Raw genomic sequence first — 21,745 nt, forward strand, 5'->3', positions numbered from 1 at the left:
CCTTCCACTCTGGCTATCTTCAGATCCCTTTTGTTAAACTCTTGGGCACCTATATGAGAATAGCAACCTCTGCAGGAAGAAAAAGAAAACTTGTTGGATGGCAATTAGGGCCCAGATTCTATTAATAGTAGCCAGGGGCAACTTCTGTGGATTACTTAATGAAGCGACATATAATGGACCAATGTTGAAATCCAGCAAATGGTTAAAGGGATAGTCACTGTAAAATCTTTGAAATTGTGTGTGTAATATTTTAGAAAGGAAACAAATGTTTAATTGATAGAAACTCCAAACTGCAGAGACACCTCAGAAATAAGAATAAGGGAAGGATAGACCTACAAAAAATGAAGCTTAAGTGTTCTCACTTCCATCTAACTGCAATGAAGCTTGTTCTTAGGTGTGTTGAATGATGAGAATGATCCATCTCCTCTCCAGCCACACAGTCCATTTGGCACAGTGGAAGATAAAGAGGCAGCTAGAAGCAGAACTGTGGTATTCCTCTGCCCACCCCGCCCTGTACCACTTCCTCCCAGCAGGGACTCAGTGTTCTCCAGTTTCTTAAAATTTCCCCACTAACAAAAAGTTTAAAGCTCCATACTCGATATTCTGAGAGTCTCTGGTGTTTATATCTTATATCCTTCACTTTTTACTTATATAACTATAAGTGCTTTAACAGTCCAACAAGTGGGTGCTAAAGATCTGTGCATGAGTGTGTTGAACATGGGGAAGATTTTTTTCTAGACTTGATAACCACAAAAGCCTAAGCAGTCATAGAGCAAAGAAAGTTATAGATCAGATCTGGAGGGCCCTTGAAGATTATACAATCCAACTGCCTAGTGTTTGCAACCCTCCAGAACAAACTTGAGATATAAAAACCATGATAACATTCAAGCTCTCTTGTGTATTGTATACTGAAGTCACACAGTGAAATCCGATCATCTGTTTTCTTCTCACAAACTATTCTAGTAAGTTGTGGAGTTCCACTGAGTCCTGGAGGCACTATTTGGAACATTTTCAAATAAATCACTATAGAATATAATATTAAATATAAAAATTATCCTACATAAGGCATTGTTCCTATAAAATGAAAATAAAATGTAAACGAAAACAAGAATAACTTTTTGAAGAGTGTTTACTTTAGATAGGGTTTACTTTGCTGGAGAATACTTTTAACTTCTTGGAAGCTTCTTGCATAATGTGTTTATCAAGCTGGCTTAAAACTAGCTCAGAAAATGTTGCATCCAGGGGTTGAGTCTTCCTGCCTTTAAGAAAAGTCTTAGGTCTTTTTGATTTATGGAAGGTTTCATGCGTGACCTACTGAAGATTTACTTGAATAGTTGGAAGAGGTCAATAGAATACACATAGACCATTAAGCAGCTCCAAATACGGTAGAAACTTACTCTATGAATGGTTTGACACTTGGAAGCCACAGCAGCAGTGGCTATGTTAGCTTCATTATGGAAGAGATGGGTAGGGCTCAGAAATGGGAGGCAAAAGTGACTATTATTTGGTGTTTGTTGTTTCTTAACAGAGACCATAACATTTCTGTCTGCAACCCAGATATTGGAGTGGCTTGTTTACTCATCCATTTTTTAGACAAGGGACTTGAGGTCAAGAAAGGTTAAGTAACTTGTCTGAGCTTACACAGTAGGTGGAAGATTTAGAAGTATAACTTAGTCTGGCTCCAGAGTCTATGCTAAATTGCTCTGCTTACTGCAATTGTGGTTATAAAGTTAAAGTCCCTGAGTCTGGGCAGAGCAGATTCAGAACATCCAGCCAAACTGAGATTTCCTACTCCCAGAGAGTGGATGAATCTCTGTGACTAGGTCAAGATTCCTTACTCCTTCTTTTTGGGGAAGAGATTTGTCATTGGAATCCATCAGCCCCTCAATCAAACAATTTTGTGAAATTGGCTACCCCTCCCATTATTCATGCATGCTCAGACATGACAGAACTCCAACCTAAGCTGAATATGGAACATGCAGAAGAGATCTCAGAAAAAGTAAGACCAAAGGGAAGAATCCTGTGTTTGAAGCAGTAACATGAGGGAGTTTGGGGCAGCTTAATGTAAATTGCTGAGGTGTATATTGATGATTCCCTGGTGACTCCAGACTTTCCCCCAAAACAAAGTAGATAAGACGCCACCCTTAGATGTGTGATCTTGGATGTGTAATTCTTTTTATGCTTTCACTGCTTCATCTGTGAATTGGACTCATGGGGTGGTTGTGAGGATTTAAAATGCCTATACCTCTTGAACACTTCAGATCTCTTTGTTTTCTGTCAGAAAAAGTTCCATCCTTTCTATCAGGGAGGAGCCTATGAGAGATGGTACAGTTCTGAGATAATAACATCATAATTATTTAAGGACTATACCTAACCCTTCAGATACCCTGTCTCTGTTCACCCCTAAAATTAGTCTCCAAATGAAGAATGTCTTCTGGGTCATCAGCAACATCCATCCATCCATCCATTTATTCATATATGGATTTGTTAACCTGTTTGACAAACATTCAAGCATCTGCCATACTCTGGGTAGATTGATTAGCAGATGGAATTACTGTCTCTTTTTGTCTGGTAGAGAAACCTGTGGATAAATTTAGCTGGTCCAGTTTCCAGCATGGCCATTGACTACCAATTTGATGTTGAGAAACGTTAAAATGGAAATATTATCTTTCTCCTAGGATTACTGTAAAAATGAAACAATGTAAAAATACCTCCAACACAGGGCCTGGCTCATTAGAGGCACAGAATTCTACTTAGTAATATTCTCCCTTCAGTGGTTCAGGTCATTCTTCATGGCTGTCAATGTTTTCCAGAAGTTTCACTTTTATTCTGCCATGGATTTATTAAGAAACTGTCTCTGTTTTCTCTATCTTCTTCAGTAATTTTATTTCTAATATAGGTTCAGTTTCTTGGCTGAGTAATTTCTGTACAGTTTTTTTTTTTACTGGTATCAGGGCCACTGCTGGTCTAAACTATGTCTTTAAAATAATACAAAAATATGTTACCCCCACACTCATATGACACGGTTCCACATCAAGCCACTCACAATTTAGCCCCAAGCTTGATCTCTCAGCTAGAAGCTCTTGTCCAGTGTGCAGTCTGCCTAGTATGGTCTGAAGTTTCTTACAAATGTTCCTGTTTATTCAGCCATTCCATCAAAATTTATCAAACTGGACTAGCACAATCTAGTTGCTGGGATGTAGAAATGAATAGTACAGACTTCTGGCCTGCAAGGATATTTTAATAGTATGTGTTGTGTGATATTTGTTGACTTATCCAATACTCATGTAAAATCATTACATAAGGTGATACCAGAGTACAGAGGAGGGAGAATCTATCAGCTGAAGGAGAGAAAGGTTTCCAAGAAAGGCTTCCCAAGGGTAGTGATCTTCAGTTTGAGGCCTGAGTAAAGTGTTGGAGCTCTTCACACAGGGAATTGCAAGTATGGCTTGGAGACCCTCAATCAGACAAAAGCCCAACTGGTTTTGTGTGGCCAGAGCCTTGTGTGCCTAAAAAAGACTAAAGAAAGACAGTGTGAAGAAGTACACAGGAACCAAGTGTGGAGCCCTGATACTTCCTCTGTCATGTATTGTATGAAGAAGCTGTGAATGGATTTTGGCAAGATGTGTAACACAATCATATTTGAGTTTAATAAAGATCACTCCACAGCTAGAAAATTACAAGAAGGTGGGGCAGAACTTGAGACAGAGAGGGCAATGATGATGGTCTTGATGATGAATGACAAGAGTCTGAAACAAGACAAGGATCTTGGGGATGCAGAGGAAGAAATGTTATTTCTTTTTTATATTTTATATTTTATAAATATATATAATAATATATATAATATATGTAACAATATATATATTATATAACTATAATATATAAATACATTATATATAATATATAACTATATATTATATATAATTATAAAAATTATTAAAAATACATAATATAAATATATATAATATATAATATATAAGTATATAATATATATGTTATATATTATATAAGAAATAAGTATATTACTTATATATTATATAAGAAATAAGTATATTACTTATATATTATATAAGTAATAAGTATATTACTTATATATTATATAAGTAATATATATTATATATAATATATAATACACATAAGTAATAAGTAATACATATTATATATATTATATATGACTGAGATAATAATTCAGAAGAAAAGCTTCTGAAAGTATGAAATTACTGCTCAGTAATTTCATACTTTCAGAAGCTTTACTTAATGGAGGTGAGAAAAGCACAAGTGTGGGCTCTGCATTTAGAACACATTTAGAACATTGCTCTGGCAATAGTGTGTAGAATGAAGAGTATGTATGTGGAGACTGGGAGTAGGGAGATTAATTAGGTTATTTGTTCCAGCCAAAGAGAACTGATGAGGTTGAAATTAAGAAGGGAAGAGATAATGGGAGTGAATGCATGAGACATTGAAGAAGTAACATCTGGTTATTAAGACTGGGTATTATATATTTATTATATATATATAATATATATATACATTTCAAGTATATATATAGCTAATATATATAATATATATCAAGTATATATATAGCTAATATATATATTTCAAGTGCATGTATGTGTGTGTGTATATATCTATCTATCTAATATATATATTAGCTTTATTGCCAGAGGGTGATTTATTTATAATATATATTTCAAGTATATATATATGTAGCTAATATATATTATATATTATAGATCTATTTCAAGTGTATATATATAGCTAATATATATATTTCAGATGTGTGTGTATATATATATAGCTAATATACATTAGCTTTATTTCCAGAGGGTGTATTTATTTCTATGTGCAAAGCACTGTATTCTAGTCCCTTTCTTCTTCTGGGACCTTATAACATAGCAATGTAATTATAATTACATGGCAAAATATGGCAAGGGCTATGGGAGAGACACAGCATGCCACAAGAGGCAATGGAGAAAGAGCTCAGGAGAACTTCCTGGAGCAAGTTTCCTGAAGGGAGAGTCCTTAACGGTAAAGTGGGGCTAACATTTCAGATAGAGGACAAAGGCATACAGATGGTGAAATACAGGGCAATTTCAGAGGGCAGGGAGTGATATGAAACTTTTAAGGAAAGAATGAAAAAATGAAGCTGTAAATACAGATATGGCCTCACTTTTAAAGAATCTGAAATGCTAGGCTGAGCAATAATGTCATACGTTCAGAAGCTTTTCTTAATGGAGGTGAGAAGAGCACAAGTGTGAGCTCTGCATTGAGAACATTGCTCTGGTAATAGTGTGTAGAATGAAGATTATGTATGTGGAAACTGGGAATAGGGAGACTAATTAGGAGGTTATTTGTTCCAGTTCAGAGAGAAATGATGGAGGGTTGAATTAAGAAGGGAATAAGTAATGGGAGTGAATGCATGAGACACTGAAGAAGTAACATCTGGATATTAAACCTTCAGTTTCTAAGTTGCATTGACATTTGTGATTAAATGGATTAATGCGGGGTTTACAATACATGCACACAAGTGCAAGGTAAGGGAGGAAGTAGAATGAAGGAAAGAAGAAAAGCTGGACAGAGCATATTTAATCCAGTAGATGCTGTTGGTGCCCTTATCACTCACCTTTCCCTTCACTCTGCATGGATAGCTTCTTATTGCTGGTACCTGCTGCCATATGCCTGAGAGTTTCTTCCATCTGGCACAAGTACCAGGGAGTCAATACTCTGTGGGTGGCCCCCAAGAAATGACAGGTAGAAGGTGGCAAAGAAATACCCCAGAAAATGTGGTACAATATATACAATGGATTACCATGCAGCCATAAAAAAGAATGAAATCATGCCTTTTTCAGCAAAAGATGGACAGAGCTGGAAGCCATTTTTCTCATTGAAATAACTCAGAAAGTAAAATGCCACATATTCTCACTTATAAATGGGAACTATACAATGGGTAAACATGAACATAAAGAGAAAAATAATAGGCACTGGGACTTCAAAAGAGGATAGATCAGAAGGAGGGATGATTGAAAAATTACCTATTGGGCACAACGTTCACTATTCCAGTGATGAGCACACCAGAACCCCAAACCTCACCATTATACAACATATCCATGTAACAAACCTGCACATGTAACCTCTGAATCTATAAAGATAATAAATTAAAAATTAAAATGTAAATAGTACTGAGAAGACTGGATATTCATATGCAGAAAAATGAAACTAGATCATCTTTCACAGTATAGTTAAAAAGCTTCTGCACAGAAAAGGAAACAATCAACAAAGTGAAGAGAAAACCTTCAGAATGGGATAAAGTATTTGCAAACTATTTATCTAACAAAGAATTAATAACCAGGATATATAAGGATCTCAAACAACTCAGTAGAAGAGAAAAAGACAATCCAATTTAAAAATGGGCAAAAACCTTGAATAGACATTTCTCAAAATAATACATACAGATGGCAAATAGGTATACAAAAAAATGTTCAGCTGGAAGTGGTAGTCCCAACACTTTGGGATGCTCAGATGGGAGGATTGCTTGAGCTCAGGAGTTTGAGACCAGCTGCGACACCACAGTAAGACCTCATCTCTCTAAAAATAAAAACAATTAAAAAATCAGCCAGGCATGTTGGCACATGTCTGTAGTCCAAGCTACTCAGGAGGCTGAGGAGGATCACTTGAGCACCTGGGAGATTGAGGGTACAGTGAGCCATGATCATGATATTACACTTCACCCTGGGGAACAGAGTGAGACCATGTCTCAAAAAAAAAAAAGTTTAACATTATTAATCATCCAGAAATGCAAATCAAAACCATGATAAGACATCATCTCAGCCCGGTTAGAATAGCTGTTATCAAGAAGATAACAAATAACAAATGATGGTTAGAATGCAGAGAAAGGAGAATGCTCATACACTGCTGGTGAGAATGTAAAGTATTACAATCATTATGGAAAAAAGGATGGGGGGAATCTTCAAAAAACTAAAAATAGCCAAGTGCAATGGCTAGCACCTGTAATTGCAGCTGTTTGGAGGACTGAGGTGAGAGGATCACTTGAGTGCAGCAGTTTGAGAATGCAGGGAAAAAAACCCCATTTATAAAATTATTAGATTAGAATCTGCTTCTAAAGAAGCCAAACTTCTTAAGAAAGAATCATTTCAAGTGGTAACTTAAGGAAAATGCTAACCAGTGCTTGAGGAGAGAGATTAAAAAGAGAAAGAATGAAGTCACTGGAGAAAAGTCAATATTAATGCTGAAAATTTGGGATTATATCAAAAGAAAGAATGGAAGTGAGATGTTCAAGACTGAATTAGAAGGGGTGGCACAGAAGAAAGGGACAGAACATCCAGGCTTTGTACAAGACTTGAGCAAAAAAAAAAAGTTTGCTACAGAGATCACCCCAGCTTCACAAGGAGGATAGAATGCGGTGTGAAAACAGTTGAATAAGACACTGGTCTGGTGGGACTAGATGTTTTCTCACTAAAGCCATTCTTTTCACTCTGCCTTACTCTCAGGACACAATTTAGTTAGATTGTTGCTAGATTGGTTTTGGTTACATTAGTGTTTTCAACTTGGTGAGTTATGTTTTCTGTAAAACAAATGTGAGCCACCTAATGCTTCCCCAACATAAAAAGTCTCTAGTTCCTTTACCTAGAAAACCAGCTGAGGCTTTGTGGAACCCAAGGAGCTACCCATCTTGGGTATCCAAGCTCTCTTTATAGAATTCTCTCTCTCCATACCTTCATCTACTTGTCTATACTTTCCTCTAGATTGTGAGTTCTTTTAGGACACAGTTCATTCGTCTCTATACCCAATGCCTGAAACATATGTGCCACACTTTATTTATCCAGTCTATTATTGATAGACATTTGGGTTGGATACAAGTCTTTGCTATTGTGAACAGTGCTACAATAAATATATGTGTGCATGTGTCTTTATAATAAAATAATTTACAATCTGGCATATATACTCAGTAATGGGATTTCTGGGTCAAATGGTATTTCTGGTTCTACATCCTTGAGTAATCATCACACTGTCTTCCACAATGGTTGAACTAATTTACACTCCTACCAACAGTGTAAAAGCCTTCCTGTTTCTCCACATCCTCTCCCACATCTGTCATTTCCTGACTTTAAAGATCACCATTCTAACTGGCGTGAGATGGTATCTCATTGTGGTTTCAATTTGCATTTCTCTGATGACCAGGGATGATAAAGCTTTCATATGACTTTTTGGCCACATAAATATCTTCCTTTGAGAAGTATCTTTTCATATTCTTCACCAAGTTTTTGATGGGGTTGTTTTTTCTTATAAATGTGTTTAACTTTTTTGTAGATTCTGGATATTAGGTCTTTACCAGATAGATTGCAAAAATACTCTCCCATCCTGTAGGCTGCTTGTTTACTCTGATGATAGTTTTTTTTTTTTTTTTTTTTTTTTTTTTTGCTGTGCAGAAGGTCTTTAGTTTAATGAGATCCCATTTGTCTATTTTGGGTTTTGTTGCCATTGCTTTTGGTGTTTGAGTCTTGAAGTCTTTGGCCAAGCCTATGTCCTGAATGGTATTACCTAGGTTTTCTTCTAGGGTTTCTATGGTTTTAGGTCTTACATTTAAGACTTGACTTTTTTTTCTGTTTCTTTTTCTTTTTTCCAGACAGAATCTCACTCTGTCACCCAGGCTGAAATGTAGTGGTGTGATCTTGGCTCATTGCAACTTCTGCTACCTGGATTCAAGTGATTTTCCTGCCTCAGCCTCCCAAGTGGCTTGGACTAAAGGCACCTTCCCTCATGCCCAGCTAATTTTTGTAATTTTTAGCAGAGACTGGTTTTACCATCTTGATCAGACTGGGCTTGAACTCTTAACCTCGTGATCCACCTGCCTCAGCCTCCCAGATAGAATTACAGGCATAAGTCACGACTCCCAGCTGACATTTAAGTCTTTAATCCATCTTGAGTTAATTTTTATATAAGGTGTAAGAAAGGGGTTCAGTTTATGTTGTCTGCATATGGCTAGCCAGTTTTCCTAAAACCATTTATTAAATAGAGAATCCTTTCCCCATTGCTTGTTTTTGTCAGGTTTGTCGAAGATTGGATGGTTGTAGATGTGTGGCATTCTTTCTGAGGCCTCTGTTCTGTTCCGTTTGTCTGTTTATTTGTTTTGGAACTAGTACCATGCTGCTTTGATTACTATAGCCTTGTAGTATAGTTTGAAGTCAGGTAGTGTGATGCCTCCAGTTTGTTCTTTTTGCTTAGGATTGCTTTGGCTCTTTTTTTGTTCGATATGAAATTTAAAGTAGTTATTTCTAATTCTGTGAAGAATGTCAGTGGTAGCTTGATGAAGATAGCATTGAATCTATAAATTACTTTGGGCAGTAGGGCCATTTTCATGATACTGGTTATTCCTATCCATGAGCACTGAATGTTTTTCCATTTGTTTGTGTCCTCTCTTATTTCCTTGAGTAGTGGTTGGTGGTTCTCCTTGAAGATATTCACATCCCTTGTAAATTATATTCCTAGGTATTTTATTCTCTTTGTAGCAAGTGTAAATGTGAGTTCACTCATGATTTGGCTCTCAGACTATAATTGGTATATAGAAACACTTGTGGTTTTTGTACATTGATTTTGTATCCTGAGACTTTGCTGAAGTTGCTATCAGCTTAAGGAGACTTTGGGCTCAGATGATGGGGTTTTCTAAATATATAATCATGTCATCTGCAAACAGAAACCATTTGACTTCCTCTCTTCCAATTTGAATATCCCTGATTTCTTTCTCTTGCCTGATTGCCCTGGCCAGAACTTTCAATATTATATTGAATAGGAGTGGTGAGAGAGGGCATCCTTGTCTTATGCCAGTTTTTGAAGGGAATGCTTCCAGCTTTTGTCCATTCAGTATGATATTGGCTGTGAGTTTGTCATAAATAGCTTTTATTATTTTGAGATACATTCCATCAATACCTAGTATATTGAGAGTTTTTAGCATAAAGGAGTGTTGAATTTTGTTGAAGGCCTTCTCTGCATCTATTGAGATAATCATGTGTTTTTGCCTTTGATTTTGTTTATGCAATGGATTATGTTTATAGATTTGTGCATGTTAAACCAGCCTTGCATCCCAGGAATGAAGCCAACTTGATCATGATTGATAAGCTTTTTGATGTGCTGTTGGATTTGGCTTGCCAGTATTTTATTGAAGATTTTCACATCAATGTTCATCAGGGATATTGACCTGAAATGTTTTTGTTGTTGTTGTGTCTCTGCCAGATTTTGGTATCAGGATGATGTTGGTCTTATAAAATGAGTTAGGGAGGAGTCCCTCCTTTTGTATTGTTTGGAATAGTTTCAGAAGTAATGATACCAGCTCCTCTTTGTACCTCTGGTTGAATTCTGCTTTGTACCATCTCGTCCTGGGATTTTTTTGGTTGGTAGGCTATTAATTACTGCTTCAATTTCAGAACTTGTTATTGGTCTATTTGGGGATTTGAGTTCTTCCTGGTTTAGTCTTGGGAGGGTGTATATGTTCAGGAATTTATCCATTTCTTTTAAATTTTCTAGTTTATTTGCATAGAGGTGTTTATAGTATTCTCTGATTGCAGTTTGTATTTCTGTGGGATCAGTGGTGATATCCCCTTTATCATTTTTGATTGTGTCTATTTGATTGTTCTCTTTCTCCTTCTTTATTAGTCTGGCTAGTGGTCTTAGTTATTTCTTGTCTTCTGCTAGCTTTTGAATTTATTTGCTGCTGATTCTCTAGTTTTTTTAACTGTGATATTAGGGTATTGAATTTAGATCTTTCCTGCTTTCTCCTGTGCATTTAGTGCTATAAATTTCCCTCTAAACACTCCTTTAGCTGTGTCCCAGAGATCCTGGTATGTTGTGTCTTTGTTCTCATTGGTTTCAGAGAACTTATTTATTTCTGCCTTAATTTTGTTATTTACCCAGTGATCATTCAGGAGCAGGTTGTTCAGTTTCTATGTGGTTGTGCAGTTTTGAGTGCATTTCTTAATCCTGAGTTCTAATTTGTTTGCACTGTGGTCTGAGACACTACTTTTTATGATTTGCTTTCTTTGCATTTGCTGAGGAGTGTTTTACTTCCAATTATGTGGTCAGTTTTAGAATAAGTGTGCTGTTGTGCTGAGAAGAATGTATATTCTGTTTATTTTGGGTGGTGAGTTCTGTAGATGTCCATTAGGTCTGCCTGGTCCAGAGCTAAGTTAAACTCCTGAATATCCTTGTTAATTTTCTGTCTTGTTGATCTGTCTAATATTGACAGTGGGGTGTTAAACTCTCACACTATTATTGTATGGGAGTCTAACTCTCTTTGTAGGTCACTAAGAACTTGCTTTGTGAATCTGGATGCTCCTGTATTGGGTACATATGTATTTAGGATAGTAAGCTATTTTGTCATGTTCATCTCTTTACCATTATGTAATGCCCTTCTTTGTTTTGATCATTGTTGGTTTAAAGTCTGTTTTATCAGAGACTAGGAATGTAACCATTGCTTTTTTGTTTTTGTTTTTCATTTGCTTGCTGAATATTTCTTCGTCACTTTATTTTGAGCTATATGTGTCTTTGCCTGTCAAGTGGTCTCCTGAATACAGCATACCAATAGGTCTTCACTCTTTATCCAATTTGCTAGTCTGTGTCTTCAATTGAGGCATTTAGCCCATTTACAGTTAAGATTAATATTGTTATGTATAAATTTGATCCTGTCATTATGATCCTAGCTGGTTATCTTGCCCATTAGTTGATGCAGTTTCTTTATAGTGTCAATAGTCTTTACAACTTGGTATGCTCTTGTATTGGCTGGTTCTGGTTTTTACTTTCCATATTTCATGCTTCCTTCAAGAGCTCTTGTAATGCAGACCTGGTGGTGACCAAATCTCTCAGCATTTGCTTGTGTGTAAAGGATTTTATTTCTTCTTCATTTATGAAGCTTAGTTTGACAGGATATGAAATTCTGGGTGAAAATTCTTTTCTTTAAGAATGTTGAATATTAGCCCCAACTCTCTTCTGAATTGTAGAGCTTCTGCAAAGAGATCTACTGTTAGTCTGATGCACTTCCCTTTGTGGGTAACCCGACACCTCTCTCTGGCTGCCCTTAACATTTTTTCCTTCATTTTAGCCCTGGTGAACCTGACGATTATGTGCCTTGTGATTGCTCCTCTCAAGGATTTTCTTTGTGGTGTTCTCTGTATTTTCTGTATTTGAATATTGGCCTGTCTTGCTTAGTTGGGGAAGTTCTCCTGGATAATGAATTGAAGATTGTTTTCCAACTTGGTTTCATTCTGCCTGTCACTTTCAGGTACACTAATCAAACATAGGTTTGATCTTTTTACAGTGTCCCATATTCCTTGGAGACTTTGTTGCTTCCTTTTCATCCCTTTTTTCCCCCAATCTTGTCTTCATGCTTTATTTCATAAAGTTGATCTTCAGTATCTGATATCTTTTCTTCCACTTAATCAGTTCAGCTATTGATAATTGTGTGTGCTTCACATTCTTGTGCTGTGTTTTTCAGCTTTATCAGGTCATTTATATTCTCCTCTAAACTGGTTAGTCTACTTAGCAATTTCTCTGATATTTTATCAAGGTATTCAGCTTCCTTGCATTGGGTTACAACATGCTGTTTTAGCTTGGAGGAGTCTGTTATTATCTACCTTCTGAAGCCTACTTCTGTCAATTTGTCAGACTTATTCTCTGTCCAGTTTTGTTCCCTTGCTGGTAAGGAGTATGATCCCTTGGAGGAGAAAATGTGTTCTAGTTTTTGGAATTTTCAGACTGTTTGCACTGGCTTTTTCTCATCTTTGTGGATTTATCTACCTTTGGTGTTTGATTTTGGTGTCTTTCAGGTGGGGTTTCTGTATGGACGTCCTTTTTGTTAATGTTGATGCTATACCTTTCTGTTGAGTTTTCCTTCCAACAGTCAGGCCCATCTCCTGCAGGTCTGCTGGAGTTTGCACTACGTCCACCCCAGAACATGTTTGCCTGGGTATCACCAGTGTAGGCTGCAGAACAGCGAAGACTGCTACCTGTTATTTCCTCTGGAAGCGTCATCCCAGAGGGGTACCCACCAGATGCAAGCCAGAGCTCTCTTATACGAGGTGTTTGTCAACCCCTGCTGGGAGTTGTCCCCCAGTAAGCAGACACTGGGGTCAGGGACCCACTTGAGGGAGTCTATCCCTTTGAAGAGCTCAAGTTCTGTGCTGGGAGATCTGCTGCTCTCTTCAGAGCTGGTAGGCAGGAAGGTTTAAGTCTGCTGAAGCTGTGCCCATAGGCGCCCCTTTCCCTGGGTGCTCTGTTTCAGGGAGATGGGCGTTTTATCTATAAGCCCCTGACTGAGTCTGCTGCCTTTCTTTCAGAGATGCCCTGCCCAGAGAGGAGAAATCTAGAGAGACAGTCTGAGTAGTTTTGTGGCGCTGTGGTTGGCTCCACCCACTTTGAACTTTCCAGTGGCTTTGTTTAAACTGTGAGAGGAAAACCACCTGCTCAAGCCTCAGTAATGGTGGACACCACTTCTCTTACCAACTTGAGCATCCCACGTGGACTTCAGACTGCTGTGCTGCCAGTGAGAATTTCAAGCCAGTGGATCTTAGCTTGCTGGGCTCTGTGGGGCTGGGATCCCCTGAACTAGACAATTTGGCTCCCTGGCTTTAGCCCCTTTTCCAGGGGAGTAAACTTTTTTCTCGCTGGCATTTCAGGCACCACTAGGGTATGAGAAAATCTCCTGCAGCTAGCTCAGTGTCTTCCCTAATGTCTGCCAAGTTTTATGCTCTAAATCCTTGGGTTTGGTGGCATAGGCACCTGCGTGAATCTTCCTTCTGCATTTATCTCACTGGGTGCTGCATACCAGAGCTGTTTCTATTTGGCCATCTTGCCAAATTTCTTTTTATTTATTTATTTATTTTTAAGACAGAGCCTCACTTTGTCACCTGGGCTGGAATGCAGGGACGTGATCTTGACTCACTACAACCTCTGCCTCCCGGGTTCAAGTGACTCTCTTGCTTCAGTCTCCTGAGTACTTGGGATCACAGGTGCCTGCCACTATGCCCAGCTAATTTTTTATAGTTTCAGTACAGACAGGGTTTCACCATGTCTGATTTCTTTTTTTATATTTATGGATTTCCTTTCTTTTTGGGTATATACCCAGCAGTGGAATTTCTGGATCATGTGGTAGCTCTATTTTTAGTTTTTTCAGTAGCCTACAAACTATACTTCAGAGTAGTTGTACTAATTTGCAGTCCTACCAACAGTGTACAGGGGATCTCTTTTCTCCACACCTCACCAGCATTTGTTATTGCCTGTCTTTTGGATATAAGCCATTTTAACTGGACTGACATGATATCACATTGTAGTATTGATTTGCCTTCTCTGATGGTCAATGATGTTGAGATCTTTTCATATATCTGTTTGTCATTTGTATGTCTTGAGAAATGTCTATTCAGATGTTTTGCCCATTTTAAAAATCAGATTATTAGATATTTTTTCTATAGAGTTGATTGAGCTCATTATATATTCTGGTTATTAATCCTTTGTCAGATAGGTAGACTGCACATATTTTCTCCCATCCTGTGGGTTGTCTATTCACTTTGCTGACTGAATCTTTTGCTATGTAGAAGCTTTTTAATTTGATGTGATCTCATTTGTTTTATGCTTTGGTTGCTTGTGCTTTTTGGTATTACTCAAAAATTCTTTGTCCAGACTAACGTCCTGGAGAGTTTCCCCACTGTGTTCTTATAGCAGTTTGATAGTTTGAGGTCGTAGATTTAATTATTTAATTCATTTTTTATTTGATTTTTGTATATAGTGACAAATAGGGTTCTAGTTTCTTCTGCATATAAATATGTAGTTCCCCCAGCATTGTTTGTTGAAAAGACTGTCTTTACCCCAGTATATATTTTTGGCACGTTTGGTGAAAATGACTTGACTGTAGTTGTGTGGATTTGTTTCTGGGTTCTCTATCATGTTCCATTGGTCTATGTGTCTGCTATTATGCCAGTACCATGCTGTTTTGGTTACTATAGCTCTACTATAATTTGAAGTCAATTAATGTAATTCAGTTGTGTTCTTTTTGTTTAGGATAGCTTTGAGTATTCTGAGTCATTTTTGGTTCCATATAAATGTTAGAATTGTTTTCTATATTACTGTGAAGAATATCATTGGTACTTTGATAGATATTGCATTGAACCTGTAGATTCCTTTGGGTAGTATGAGTATCAATTCTTCCAATCCATGAACATTGGAATATTTTTCCAATTTTGATATCCCCTTAAATTTCTTTTATCATTGTTTATAGTATTCTTTGTAGAGATCTGTCACTTTTTTGGTTAAGTTAATTTCTAGGTATTAAACGTTTTGGTAAATGGGATTACTGTTTTGATTTCTTTATCAGGTTGTGCACTGTCAGCATACAGAAATGCTACTGAATTTTGTATTTTGATTTTTGTCCTACAACTTTACTGAATTTATCAGTTCTCATAGTTGTGTGGTGAAGTCTTTAGTTTTTTTGAATATAAGATTATATCATCTGCAAACAAGGGTAATCTGACTTCTTCCTTTCCAATTTGTATGCCCTTTATATCTTTCTCTTGTCTGATTGCTCTAGTTAGGACTTCCAGTATTACTTGAATAACAATGGTAAAGTGGGCATCTTTGTCATGTTCCAGATACTAGAGAAAGTCTTTGAGTTTTTCCCCATTCCATATGATACTGGGTCTGTCACATATGGCTTTTATTATGTTGAGGGTATTCCTACTGTCCCTGTTTTTAAGGGTATTTATCATGAAAGGATGTTGGATTTTATCAAATGCTTTGTCAGCATCAGTTGAAATAATTTTATATTTTTTATCATTTATTCTCATGATGGATCACATTTATTGATTTATGTATATTGAACCATCCTTCTATCCCAGAGATAAATTCCACTTTGTCATGATGAATAATCATTTTAATGTATCATTGAATTCTGCTTGCTAGTATCCCGTGGAGTATATTTGCATCACTAATAGAGATATTGGCCTTTAATTTTCTTTTTCTTGATGTCTTTGTCTTGTTTGGATATCAGGATAATAATGGCCTCATAGAATGAGTTTGGCAGTATTACATCCTCCTTTTTTTTCTTTTTCTTTTTGGAATAGTTTGAGTAGGATTGGTATTAGTTCTTTAAATGTCTGGTAGAATTCAAAAGTGAAGCCACTGGGTCATGGGCTTTTCTTTACTGGGAGACGTTTTATTATCTATCTATCTTGTAACTTGTTATTTGTCTACTCAGGTTTTAGATTTCTTTATTGTTCAACCTTAATAGTTTGTACATACCTAGGAATTTGCTCATTTCATCTAGATGTTTCCATTTATTGGCATATAGTTGCTCACAGTATCCATTTAATATCCTTTGAATTTCAGCAGTAACAGTTGTAATGTCTTCTTTTGATTTCTGATTTTATTTTTTGAATCTTCTCTCTTTCTTTGTTAGGTAGGCTACCTAAAGATTCATCAGTTTTGTTTATATTTTTGAAAAACCAACAACACACTCCTGAATGACTTTTGGGTAAATAATAAAATTAAGTTAGAAACCAAGAAGTTCTTTGAAACTAATGAGAACAAGGATAAAACATGCCAGAATCTCTAGGACACAGCTAATTCTGTGTTAAGAGGGAAATTAATACCACTAAATGCCCACATCCAGAAGTTAGAAAGATTTCAAATTAATAACCCAACATCACAACAGAAATAATTTGAGAAGCAAGAGCAAATCATTCCCAAAGCTAGCAGAAGGGAAGAAATAACCAGAATCTGAGCTGAACTGAAAGAGATTGAGATATGAAAAGTCATTCAAAAGATCAATAAATATAGAAGTTGCTTTAAAAAAAATAAGATAGATAAGCCACTAATCTAATAAAAAATGAAATAGAGAAGATCCAAGTAAACATAAATAGAAATTATGAAGAAGATATTACCACCGACCCCTCAGAAATAAAAATAACCATCAGAAATTGCCATGAACACCTCCATGAACAAAAAGTAGAAAACCTAGAAGAAATTTATAAATTCATGGACACATAGACTCCCCCAAACTAAACCAGGAAGAAATTGAATTTCTGAATAGACCAATAATGAGCTCCAAAATTGAATCAGTAATAAATAGTTTACTAACCAAAAAAGCCCAGGACCAGATAGATTCATCGCCAGATTCTACCACATGTACAAAAAAGATCTGGTACAATTTATACTACAACTATTTACAGTGCCTTTCCAACTCATTCCGTGAAGCCAGCATTATCCTGATACCAAAACCTGAAAAAGACACACACACACACAAAAAGAAAACTTTGGGGCAATACCCTTGATAAACATGAATGCAAAAATCATAAACAAAATCCATGACTTTTGGGAATTTGATTGTTAAATGCCTTGAGGCAGTCTTCTTTGGATTAAATCTACTTGATGTTCTATAATATTCTTGTACTTGGATATTGATATCTTTCTGTAGGCTTGGGAAGTTCTCTGTTACTATCTCTTTAAATACACTTTCTACCTCTATCTTTTTCTCTACTTCCACTTTATGGCCAATAACTCTTAGATTTGCCCTTTTGAGGCTATTTTTTAAATTCTGTAGGCATGCTTCCTTGTTTTTATTCTTTTTTCTTTTGCCTTCTCTGACTATGCATTTTCAAATAGACATTTCTTGAAATTCACTAATTCTGTCTTCTTCTTGATCAATTCTATTAAAGGACTCTGATGCATTATTCAGTATGCCAACTGAATTTTTCAGCTCCAGAATTTCTGCTTGATTTTTTAAAATTATTTCAATTTCTTTGTTAAATTTGTCTAATAGAATGATTAATTCCTTCTCTTTATTATCTTGAATTTCTTTGAGTTTCCTCAACACAGCTATTTTGAATTATCTGTCTGAAGGGTCACAAATCTCCATTTCTTCATAATTGATTCCTGGTGCCACATTAGTGAGGTCATGTTTTCCTGGATGGTCTTGATACTTGTAGACATTTATCTGTAACTGGGAATGGAAGAGTTAACTATTCATTGTAGTATTCTCAGTCTAGGCTTGTTTGTACCCTTCCTTCTTAGGAAGACTTTCTAGATATTTGAACATACTTGAGTGTTGTGATCAAAGCTGTATCTTCTCTAGGAGGTTCCACAAGCCCAGTAATGCTGTGGTTCTTGCAGACTTATAGAAGTATTGCCTTGATGGTCTTGGATAAGATCTAGAGGAAGTACCAGACAAAGACTCTTGTTTCTTTCTTTTACTTTCTCCCAAACAAACGAAGTGTCTCTCTTTGTTCTGAGCCACCTGGAACTGGTTTACATAAGCACTCCTGGAGCCACTACCATTAGGACTATGCTGTGTCAGACCTGAGGTTAGCACATCACTGAGTCTTGCTCGAGATCTGCTGTAACCACTCCCTAGCTATGGCCTATGTTTGCTCAAGTTACTTTGGCTCTACAGTCAGCAGATGGCAAAGGCAGCCAGACCTGTGTCCTTCCCTTCAGAGTGCTGAGTTCTTCCAGGTCCTAGGCATGTCCAGAGGTTTCATGTGGGAGCTAGGGACAAGAGTTTAAAACCTTAGAAATTTACCTGGTGTTCTGTTGTACTGCAGCTGAGCTGGCATTTAAACCACAGGATACAGCCATTCCCACTCTTTCCCAATGTCAGAGGAGCCTCACTCTGTGGCCACTGTTACCACTGGCCCACAAGAAGTACTGTCAGACTGCCACCAATGTTTCCTTAAGGCCCAGGGGCTCTTTAGTGAGCTTGTGGTGAATGCTGCCTGACCTGGGACACACCCTTCAGGGGAGATGACTCCCCTCTGGCCCAGGACAGGTACTTTCCAAAATCAAGGCCTTGAAATTGGGGCACCAAGAGTCCACTTGGTGCTCTAACCCACTGTGGCTAACCTGGTACCTATGGTGCAAGAAAAAGTTCCCTTTGCTTTTCCCTCTGCTTTTCCAGATAGTAGCTTCATCCTGTAGCCACTGCAACTGGGAATGTGCTGAAACGCAACTGAAGCCAGCAAGTCTCAGAGTCTCACCCAAGGCCTTGACATAGTGTCTGGGTATTGCTGCTGGTTATTCAGGGACCAAGGACTCTTCAGTTAGCAGTTGATAAATCCTGCCAGGACCCGAGCCTTCCTTACAAGGTAGCAGGTTTCCTTCTGGCCCTTGCTGTATCTAGAAATGTTGTCTAGGAGCTAGGGCCTGGTAAAAGGGTCTCATGACTCTGACCAGTGCCCTAACCTGCTGTGGCTAGGCTTGCATTCAAGATGCAAGACAGAGTCCTCCCCATTCTTCCCTCTCCTCTCATCAAGTAGAGGGAAGGGAGTCTCTTTTGGAGCTGTAAAATTTGTAGCCTGGGGCTAAGGGCGGGTGATATCAGCACTCTCTTACCCATCTTGGCCAGTATCTCTCATGCCCCACCAGTCCACTGTTTCTGGGCCCAGTTTACCACTAGTCCTTGCATAGGAGTTTCAGCCCTTGTGGCCTAGACACAGGTTTGTCCACTCTTGGCAGCAGAAGCACTACAGTGCTGCAGAGAGAAGGAGAAGGGATAAGAAGGAATGGGATCCCACCCTTCATGCATGACCCCGAGCATGGGAACCACACTGCCACTACAGACACAGATGCCACTCACAGCCCCAGACAGACAGCCCACTAGTGCACCCATCCCAGTTTCCAGTGGCGGCAGCAGCAGCAGTAGTGGCTGCAGCAATGTGCAGAGGGAGAGAAGGGGGCCTTATTCTATATGCATGAGCTGGAGCACAGGCTACTCCACCAGTGGGTGTAGGGTCACTGCTGCCATCCCCAGGCAGTCAGATCTTAAGCTTACCTGCCTGGATTTCTAATGGAAGTGACTTCGATGTCACTATGTGGGTAGGGCAAGGGTATCACACTCTGCTTGTGAGCCTGAGCACAGTGTTTGTATCACTTCTGGGGATAGTGTTGTTTCTCATATATGCAAAGAACTCTCAGACTCTGGAAAGTACATGCTTTGGTTTCCTTTGTCCCAGAGGTCCCCTTTTGGGTGTGCTGTCCTGTCCTTTTGTCAGGGAGAAGTATTGGCTATACGCTAGAGTACTGGGGACCCTGTAGCACCTTTGGGTCCAGCCATTTCTGTGCCATTGTGGTCCACTGGGTGAACACTGAGGGATGTCATCTGGGGCTCCTGGGATGTGGAGATACGGGGACTGTAGTTGTCAGGGAATGATACAATCCCATGATGTCTGTTCTCTCATGATGGAGTCTTTCTGTAGCCTCTTAGGTCTTAGGGGTGTGAGTAATTCAGCACAAGTTTCCAGCCTGGTGCAGGGAACTCCATAAGTAGATTCCAGACCAAGACAGCTGACTAGAGACATTGAATGCTTGTGGGGTTTCCAGAATACTACCCATGCTAGTGTCAAGGTTCATATGGGCAGAGGAACTGTCCTGTGGTTCAGATTGCAACAGTTTGTGGTGGGAATGTGGACTGCTGAAGTTCTTTCACTTACCCTTTTTCCACAAAAATGAGTCCCTTCATGTTCCCAGCTAATCTTGGTTGACCTTGATGCATCTCTCTGTGCCTCAGGTATTTCCTGTGACTTTTATGCTTGACCCTAATGTTCTCTCTTAGTGTTCTATTTAAGATACGATTATCTATTTGTAATTCCGGTTTTTCTTTCTGGAAAGGGAAAGTGTCTGATGTCTCCAGTCAGTCACTTGAACTGGGATCTATTTATAGACTTTTATTTTTTGTAAGTAGAAAAACCTGCAAAATCTAAGTGAGAATTGACTCATAAAACATTTTCTAAAGATAAATGTTTTTTATAAATGTTTAAATATTTTATGTAAATATTTCAAAAAATAAACAGTTTAGATATAAATGTATTTGCATGTCAAGAAAAAACCTCAGAAGGATGGCTGGAACATACATATTTATCAAGTTAGAATTGCATAAATTCTAAGCTAAAAATAATCTTCTTGTTATAGTTTTGGGACAGCTGAGAGAAAGGATGGGCAGATAGAATTTCCAGTTTACAAAAGATCAAGTCATACTCTTAACCAACTTAGCAAGCTTAATCAGTAAGACAAAGAACCCATATCAGAAATATGGTCCTTATTTAATGCTCTTAACAAATGTTAAATAAAATAACAAAATAATTCAGTTCTGATCCTGCTTCTACTATCATAAAAATATAAATCTGTCCTAATTGAGTATACTTAGACTGTTGATGTTCAGATGCCAGTTAGGCAACACTGATCTGTGAGCTTATATATCTTTACTTAATTCCATCTCTACACCAAGGACACTTGTTTGGAAATGGCATAGCTAATAAATGAGATGAGAATGAATTGCATTGCAAATTAGGTAATACAAGCTCTGAATTTTAAAATGCTGTTGTAAAGCACTCTATCTTAAAAGGCCATATTTATCCCAAAGCTTCTTCCCTGAGACAGAGGTAGAAATTTTAATCCTTGACAGAATCTCACAAAAATACATTTTGGGGATAAGTTTGACCCCAGTCCTGGGGAGGGCATTATTCTAAAAATATAAATCTGTTTAGCCCTAACAGCTTGTAGAAATAATAATATTTAGTTAAATAACCTGAGTCCACATTCAAGTTTAACAGTCAAATAACTTGAGTCCTGGTGGCTGGCAAGATGGCCAAATAGGAACAGCTCAGGTATGCAGCTCCCAGCGAGATAAATGCAGAAGGTGAGTGATTTCTGCATTTCCAACTGAGGTACCTGGCTTACCTCACTGAGACTGGTTATA

The 21,745-nt window shown here is 37.7% G+C and overlaps 1 long non-coding RNA gene across 1 annotated transcript in view; it reads left to right on the top strand.

Moving 5' to 3' along the window:
• Window positions 1-21,745, top strand: part of LOC105734458 (uncharacterized) — a 294,163-nt gene that overhangs the window by 208,145 nt on the left and 64,273 nt on the right. The window lies entirely within an intron of this gene.

The sequence above is a fragment of the Aotus nancymaae genome, unplaced genomic scaffold, assembly GCF_030222135.1.
Source record: "Aotus nancymaae isolate 86718 unplaced genomic scaffold, 86718_ANA_hifiasm-v0.15.2.pri h1tg000040l, whole genome shotgun sequence".
Classification (NCBI taxonomy): domain Eukaryota; kingdom Metazoa; phylum Chordata; class Mammalia; order Primates; family Aotidae; genus Aotus; species Aotus nancymaae.